Genomic DNA, 9,185 nt, shown 5'->3' with positions numbered 1-9,185 from the left:
CACATCTTATGTGATTATGAAAGTAATTATTATTATTATAAGATTTAAATATCTTTTTAAAAAATCATGTATGGTTAAATAATTGTACAAAAAGTGCTTTTTTCTTAATTAACATCGTCATGCTAATATTATGTACTAAAAATGCTTATGTAATATATATTATATTTAGCACGCTATGCATGTCAACTCATCATAAAACTAAACTCCTAGCTAGTAGCTAGGTCCATATGAGTTAGCCATGAAATTAATTACTAAATAGTAAATATACCATTTTTAAAGTAGGCATAAATTATCAAAAAGGAAAGAAAAATGAAAAGAGATATACATTTGAGTTATAAATAGCATTAGTGAAAGCTAAGAAGAAAGGACAATATTAATAGACTTTTGAATGCATGTCTTTTGATGCATAATAAAAGACTTTTGAATATGTGTCATTTAAAATATAAAAAAACACTAACTTTTAAAAAGTATAGTGCTTAATTAGATTTAAAAGCAATCAATTATATGAATGAACTACTTAAATGCACAAGCCAGCAATCATAAGAACAGTTGAACTATAAATATTTAATAAAGTGATAAAAGTTAAAAAAATATTATGTTATTTATGCAACTAAAATAATTGAAATATCAACTAAGAAAGTCATTGTTGAAGGTGGAGTGTTATTACATATGCAAGATAAAATTCAACATTTGACACTTATCTAAATAGATGAGTAAGTTAAATACTCAACTAATTCAAGTTGGTTTAATTAAACTCTAGTTTCACATGTCAAGTTGCAAAGACTAACTACTTCTAACACTCTACTTTTTACAATTAGCAAATTGTTAGTCTCTAGTTGATTAGTCTACTTCAAACAAAATTACTACTAAAGAAAGAGATATATGTGATTTTATCAAAATTGAAGAGTTAGAAAAGTATATTTTGGTTAAAAATTGCCTAGAACTTCCGTACAGTGTTCCTTCGTGTGTCCACGTCAACCACACTGAAAACATATAGTATGCAGTTCGCTTCATACTCTATGAACATCATCCTTTCTTTGATTCTAAATTTTGACCTCAATGGTTTAGTGAGATCCAGCTTCACGCACAGCCTCAAAAAATCTATCCCTGCTTACATATTCTGCTGTGTTGTAGTCAATTTTTAGTGTCTTGCCTATGATATCTCCTATTGTCTTTAAGATAAATTTATCGTAGTATTCAATAGACAAGTATGAGAGACGTACCCATGCTGCAATCTTGCTAAGTAATTATAAAAAATTAACCATGGTCCTCCCTTTAATGCTAGATCATAGTCAGCTCTCGCCGTAAACCTAACCAGGAAGAAATCATTCCCGACATCAATGAGACTGATTATTCTTTCTTTGTTTCATATCCCCTCCAACCTCTTCTTCAACACACCATACCTTATTTTGCGTCTGAGTAGCTTGATTATGAGTGTGTCACTCCACATTTTATTTAACTTTTTCTGTTCAGTTCTATTGAGTATTAAGTTGGGATAACTATTAAAGGGTATTTACAAATTTGATTAATTAATATTATTAATATTAATAAATAGTTACTAATCTATTAGTATCATTTGCTTAAAGGGACACTACTTTTTAAGAATTGTGTATATTCAAAATATTATATTTATTGGCTAAAGGGACAACTCTTTAAGAATTGTATATGTTCAAAACATTCTATCCATTAGCAATAAAAAAGACACAACTATTTGTGTATTAACAAATTATAATTGCTACATGCAATATGTATAAATGAGTCCTTATCCACTATTTCAAACACACAAGTACTAAATGTACATTTTACTTAACTATTAAGAGATTTTCTTTGTTCAAGAGAGTTAAGAACTTCTTACTATTACTAATTAAGAAATTCTTAGGTTTCATTGTATTCTGTGAGAGCATTGTTATCAACCCTATAGCAACTAAGTGTAGGGACAAATATCTCTCTAAAGAAAGCTATCTAATCGTGCCTTAAAATCATCTTCATATACCTAACAATCCTCATCCCAGATCAACTTTCTTCTCGACAACTCCCTCCTAACTTTCCAGTTTTCACTCCCTAATACTTCATCCTCTCTATCCGAGTACTCATACTTTGAGTCCTCGTCCGAGCTATCTTCCTCAGTCATGGGATTCTCTTCTTTCTACTCTGTGTCCAACTTATAAACAAAGGCAGGTTCCTTCACCATACTGGCGTACGACTTCTTTCCCTGGCCTTGCTCCACTGCTATCATCTTATTTGTCGCTCTTCTAACCATATTTGGTCCTTTAGTATCATTGTTGCGCAATTTTCTCTTACTATGTCTCAGGTTGTCCTCCTCTTTCACCGAGGATGTCCTGAAGCTTTTTTCCTCTCACTGCAATATTTGAGAGCATTTTTTTTCTCTATTCTTTAACTCTTTAGTTAGATCTAAAATTGGCTTAAATATCAATTTACTGTCGACAAGATTTGTGCTTTTTCTATGACCCATTTTCTTACCAATTTTTTAGTCATGAACTCATGAATTTGAAAACGAAGTTAGGTTGATCTAGTGGTTATTAGCTTACTAGTCCGCTTAAGCAAGTATTGAGGGTTCGAATTCTGCCTTGTGCATGCAGCAACTCATTGGCCAATGGCAAACCCTTAAATGGAGTTCTGATCCGCGATGGATTAATTCTTAGCCTGTCGAATTGGAAAATACCGTAGATAACAAAAAAAAAAACCTCATGAATTCGGTAATAGCAATGCCAAAAAAAGAGAGAGATAGAGAAAAAAAGAAATTTGCGGTTTAAACTATGTGTGAAACCGCCAACCAACGCAGTGCGGACACGGACCTCTCTCAAAACAGCCCATATATACTACAAACTAGTCCGACTTGGTCTATTAATATTTAGTTTATTGTGGTCTGGGCTAAATGGACCAGACTGATACACCCACCTCTAATTGTTAACAAGTTACGTTATTGTGGTATGAAACAGTAATAAAATAAGAGCAATGCTAGGGGGCCAGCAACATTTGTGATTGGTAGCCATCAACTAGTCATCAATGATGATTTGATTGTGTGAGATTGGTGTGAGATTTCATCCAATGGCTCACATTTCTCTGCTGGTTACATGTTGGCCAAAATGTAATAAAATTGCTGGCCCCTAGACTTTTCCTAAAATAAATCTAATTGGCAAACCAAAGGGTTCAAAGAAAGTATAGTGTGATAGTCAAATAAACTTAAACAACTCAAAAGTGAAATCAAAAGCATGATGATAATGTGGATATGATAATACTACGTACTATATACACTTGTGTTGGTTCCAACAAAGGCTATCATATCGACGTGTTTTCCATCAAGTTATGTTTCGAAATTGTTGGCTATCATATATATTTAGACTATGAGTCTCTTTCAATTTTATTATTACTACTCTACAATGTACAAAGCATAATCTTTGATAATTTTTTCCAAGGTGGGTCTTCGCTGTCAGAAGTGAATCTAATGAGTTAGACCCCCTATATCCCTGGAAGCATTTGTTGACTTTTCTCACATATATAATATTTTTTTAATATATGTAAATAATGTGAGAAATAGATACTTTTGTCTTGCATTCAGATTAAGCTTCTTAAATTGGTTTTCACATTAAAAGAAACAAACCTTAACCATGAAAACACAAGTTATTATTTCCAAGGCTGCTTATCACGTTACACTAGTGAAAATGATATGTATCCTCCTATTTGGGAAATTAAGTTCTGAATTTGAAGCTTATAAGCCCTCTTGTGATATATCTGTAACTACTAGTTTGACTACATATATCAAAGCACTTAAAGCAGAACGAAAGGACAAAACTTTATGCTATACATCATATACTATATACCATACAAAAAATACCTTATAATTAATAACAGAACAATCACCATTATCATGGTTGTCATTTCCACTATCTTTGGCAATTGGCATCATTTCCATTGTTTTCCTTTTCACTATCTTCATGAATTTTTTACCTACTCTCTTGCAGGCTCTTTGGTTTGTTTCACCTTCCTTTCTGTAATAAAAAAAAAATCTTTTTTTTGTTTGGCTACTTTTCTTCTCTTCTGACAATACATAAAAGATACATTGATCAAAAAACAAAAGAAATATTTAAACAAAAAGATAGTTCCTTAGGCTTACTCATAATCAGAACCAGTCTCAGTTTCTGAAAAATTCTCTACTATAACAAATTTTTTCTTTACTTGTTTTCTTCCCTGCTTTTCAACCTTTCCTATCTTCTGTTCTTCTTTTTCGTCTTTTGCTTCTCTGAGCCCTGATCATTTGATGAGACCCTAAAACATAGTTATTTAATTAGCCAATGCTCATATCATAATATTGAGTTTTCTAAATATCAAATTTGATGTGCTAAACTTACCAATTCATCTTTTGCCTCATGTTCGACCCTTTCTACTAGCTTCTCGCTCCGATTGCCTTGTCGGAGCTTCTTCGCAGGCCTGATGTTGGAGTTCCAGAAGACAGTTGTATTAAACAGAAAAGAGTTCAATAATAAACCGAAATTATTATTATATACCATCAAAACTAATAAAAATAATTTTAAGTACAACTTACATGTCAGAAGCTTCTTCTATTTGAGTTTCCGAACGAACATAGGTAAAGGTCTTTTGGTCATTTATTATCTCTTCCACAAGAGAACTTGGAAGAGCCACTACAACAGGAACTCTAAGGAAGGTAAACAAGAAAGAAGTTAATGTTGAATGATTAGAATAGGAACTGAGAAACTGAAAACTGCACGTTGAAAAACTCACATATCCAGATGTTGAGAATGAGTTTCTTCTCCAACCACAATGATTTGTAGTTGAGGACCAGGTGTAGTGCTACTGACAATTAAACAAAAATTTCGTGATTAATTAAAAAAATTATTACCTAAATCTAAAAGACCAACATAAATATTTCAACTTACAGGGTTGGAGGTTGTAAACTCTCTTTTTCCTTTTTTTCATGCCGTTTCTTTCTTCTAAAAACTCTCACTAGGGTTTCAAAGGTATTTCTCCTAATAAAAAAAATACCAAATTAAAATCATCAACCAAGATTAAATGCAGAGAATTAAAAATGTAAATCCCGGTTAAATTAGTAGATAATTAGTCAATAAATTAGTTTTTAATAAGGAAGATTAGAAACACGAATATTATATCAAATTAGGGTAGATCGAAACGAGAATTTTGACACTAATTTTGAAAAAAAGGTCCAAAATTGAACCGAACGGGCCGAACCAGTTGAACCGAGCCCAAACCGGACCGTGGGCCCAATCGGACCAGCCCTTTAAGTAAACCCATGTTCTTCTTCTCCCCATTTTGGCAGCGTCGAAGAGCATCAGGGGAGAGGAAAGAAAGAACGCCAAATCCTTACGTTAACTTCCAACTCCCGTAACTTCTCCGTCCGAGTTCCAATCGCCGCACCGTTTGCGGCCACGCACGCGTTCACTGCGTCGAGCTCTACGTTTCTACTGGAACAATTTCATAGGTAACTTGCTATTTCACCTCAGCCTCTTCTTTCCCCCAATTTTCAAATTTTGAGAAGGGATGTTAAATTTCTTTGATTTCTGATGTTTTAGGATCCAATTAGCTTGAGGAAAACATTCACTCTTGCTTATGTGAAGCTTGGGTAAGGTAAGGATACGATAATTTTATTTTAATTTTATTGAATTTGAGCTTTGAGTATTAAATTGGATATATATGCGCTATAAATGTGTATTAGGTTGAAAATAAATAATTGGAGCTCGAAATTGTGAATACTGGAACTTGGAGGAAGCGGATTAGTTGAGGTTTTGGGGACTGTGTTCTTTTAGAAAAATTATCTTGGAATAATACTTGGGAATCGGCTAAGGTATGGTTTAGGTTTCTTGCATTTAATATATAATGTTCTGTGAAAACTTAGGCTAGATGACCATAGGATAAGTTGGATTGCATGTGTATATTTAATACTCAGTATCCTGTTGATGAACATGGTTGGTTTGGTGCTTGTTGATTAACTGGTGATTTGGTGAATTATTAATTTGAGGTATAATTATTGTGGAGGTTGTTGTGATAATGAGGTATTTTATGTTAAAAGCCTAGGATTTGTGAACTATGATTCTTAGTTGAATTTTGGTTGTTGGATTTGAATATTGTATGAGTTTAATTGTTGATCTGAGGTAGATTTATTGTGGTGATTATTATGATGATAAGGAAGGGTATGTTAAATTGAAAAGAATGCAGGTTTGGACCCGAAAAGGGTGGTAAAGTCCGAGTTTTAGAGGAGATACTGCCGAAATTTTATAAAAATTAGAGATTTTGTTTATATGATTATTTAAAAAGATTTAGATTCAAAAGTTATATGGTTTGATTTTGAGTTATTAAGAAAATGAGCATGTTTTAAGTTTGATTCATTTAGAAAAGAATGAATTATGTTTTGAATTGGAACTATTGATGGACGGAATGGGAGGTGTGATAATGAAGGATGAGCATTGAATATGATTGATGTATGATGATGAATGAGATACAATTGAGAGTGATGTGGATGTTGATGAATTATAATTAAATTATTTATATGGCTTATGAATTTGAATAATTTGAGATACGAGATTCCCTGGATAAAGTGTCGTAGCTTGCCATCACGTGTACCAGGTAAAAAATTCGATACTCTGTTGACCCTACGACGTAAGTGTGACCGGGCACTATATAAATTTCCGGGAATGTAACCCCCATTGAGCAATGTTGATTATTTGAGAAAAAGTTGTGCATAGACTCTTGGGGATGCACATCGGGGGACAGTCTAAGTATTTTCAGACTTGTCGGGTTGGCTGGATAACCGACAGATGAGCCTCATCAGCCATAAGACAGGCATGCATCATATGCATATTACTTGAATTACTTGCTTGTGCTTTAATTGGGTGTGCCTAAATGTACTTGCCATGTTAAATGTATATTTGTTACCTGTAGTATTTGTAACCTTCTTGTGCTTGCCTTTATCTATTTAAATGTTCTGTGAAATGCATGATGGAGTTGGAGTTATGGAGGAATGGCAGTATGAGACTTAGATGTAAGATTAAGCTAAGTTAGGTTTAAGTACTCTTAGAAAACCACCTTTTATGGCTTCTGTTTAATACTTTAAGCTCTATAATCTGAGAGTCGGCATTCTAGGATTGCCTCTGGCATTCCCAGGGCCTTATATATTATGTGTGTGGCACCTTTACCATACTGAGAACCTCCGGTTCTCATCTCATTTTATACTATGTTGTTGTTTCTCAGATACAGGTCGAGAGGCATCTCGTTATGCGTCTGGACTCTTGAAGCGGAGTGGTTACTGGGTTATTTTGTTATGCTATGATGTATATGTGTGTGTGTGTGTGTGTAATCTGTACTGTAACGTATGGATAGAAGTTCTCTTTCTCTCCGCATAACTTATTCTTTTTTATCCTCTTAGAGGTTTATATAGAGGCAGGATTGTGTATATGTACTTTTGGGTTTTGGATATGTATGTATATATGTGTAAATATTCTCCGGCCAGTCTTGACTTCGCAGGCTGAGTTAGAAGCTTGTTATTTTGTATCTTTAGCACTCTATTTCTACTTCTGTCATCTTATGTTTAGTAGTTATAGTTTTCTTAGCACGCAAGTTAATTCGTTCCTTGAGCGTTGCGCTTTTATTTTGCGATTTTTATTTCCTTTATTCTTCAAGGCTCCTAGCATATTATAATTCTTCTACTATTATATGTACTCATTTTATTTTAGAGGTTGTAATACCACACCACCTCTGTTTTATAACTTAAGCGTAAAGGTTTGTGTGGTAGGGTGTTACATTATGGTATCAGAGCAGTTCGTTCCTATAGAGCCTGAAAAACGGACTGCTTGTGCCTCTGTGCATGTATTTATGTGCTATTAGGATATCTAATTGATATATATGGCATAAACGTTTGTGAGCATGCATTTGGAACTTAAAGCATTAGACCTACGATATTGAGACTGATCAACTTAATATCACTTGTTTGGTGTGTATAGGGACCAGATGTCGACTCGCGGACGCGGTCGCAGGCAAGGTAGAGGTAGGACAGGCACTGTTACTCCTGCCCCCATAGGGACTGATCCAGTAGACTTTATGGCTGCCCTGGGAAATATGGCTGTAGCTATACAGGCCGAGGCACTGAGTAATCAAATAAACCAGGGTAATGATGGGAACAATAATGATGAGGACAGTCCTATGACACTTGCTACATTTCGAAAAGTTTGCCCTCCAACCTTCAGGGAAACATCAAATCCCACTGATGCAGATAATTGAATTCAGGCTATGGAACGGGCATTGCAGGCCCAACAGGTTCCTGAAGAGCAATGGGTTGAATTTGAAACTTATCAGTTGCAAGGTGAAGCTCAATATTGGTGGCAAGGAACCCGACGTATCCTGCAGCTGATGGAGCTGCGATTCCTTGGGAGATTTTTCTAACAGAATTCTGTAAGAAATATTTTTCTAATTCAGCCAGAAATGCCAAGAAACTTGAACTGATGCAATTAAAGCAGGGACAGATGACTGTTGCTGAGTATACTAGCAAATTTGAGGAGTTATGTCGCTTTTCTCGTATCTGTCAAGGTGCGCCTGACGATTTTGCTGAATGGAAGTGTATTCAATATGAGGGAGGTCTTCAGAGCGATATTTTGAGCTTCGTTGCCCCAATGGAGATCAGAGTATTTTCTGAATTGGTGAATAAGAGTAGGGTGGCTGAAGATTGTGTGAGAAAGGCAGCAGCAGAGAAAGGAAGTTTAAGGGTGCCTTTTCAGAGGCCTTCAGGGAGGAATTTTGCTCCAAGAGGTAGGAATTTCCAGCGTGGAGGCTTTGTTCCGCAGCAAACTCAGGGCCAGGGTAATTACAGAAGGCCGAATACTAATGTCAATCAAGGAAGAAGGTTTGGAAAGTAGTCACAGCAGGATCTTAATTGTTAGAGGTGCGAAAAGTATCACCCTGGAGTTCTGTGCAGATTGAGACTTGGAGTATGCTATTCCTGTGGACAGCCCAGGCATATGGCCACTAATTGCCCGGAGAAGAAGAAGTATGAGGCTGGTAGGGTGCAGCAGCCAGGGAGAGTATACACTACTTCTACAGTAGGTGCTGAGGGATCTGAGACACTGATTAGAGGTAATTGTGAAATGGCTGGTAAAATCTTAAATGCTTTATTTGATTCAGGAGCAACTCATTCATATATT

The 9,185-nt window shown here is 35.0% G+C and overlaps 1 long non-coding RNA gene across 1 annotated transcript; it reads left to right on the top strand.

Moving 5' to 3' along the window:
- Nucleotides 5,568-7,295, top strand: LOC110264737. Its single transcript, XR_002350907.1, has 3 exons — nt 5,568-5,622; nt 5,711-5,839; nt 7,243-7,295. It is a non-coding gene; the product is annotated as an uncharacterized LOC110264737 (long non-coding RNA).

Source organism: Arachis ipaensis, chromosome B07 (assembly GCF_000816755.2).
Source record: "Arachis ipaensis cultivar K30076 chromosome B07, Araip1.1, whole genome shotgun sequence".
Taxonomy (NCBI): Eukaryota; Viridiplantae; Streptophyta; class Magnoliopsida; order Fabales; family Fabaceae; genus Arachis; species Arachis ipaensis.
This window is presented reverse-complemented; position numbering and strand designations above follow the sequence as displayed.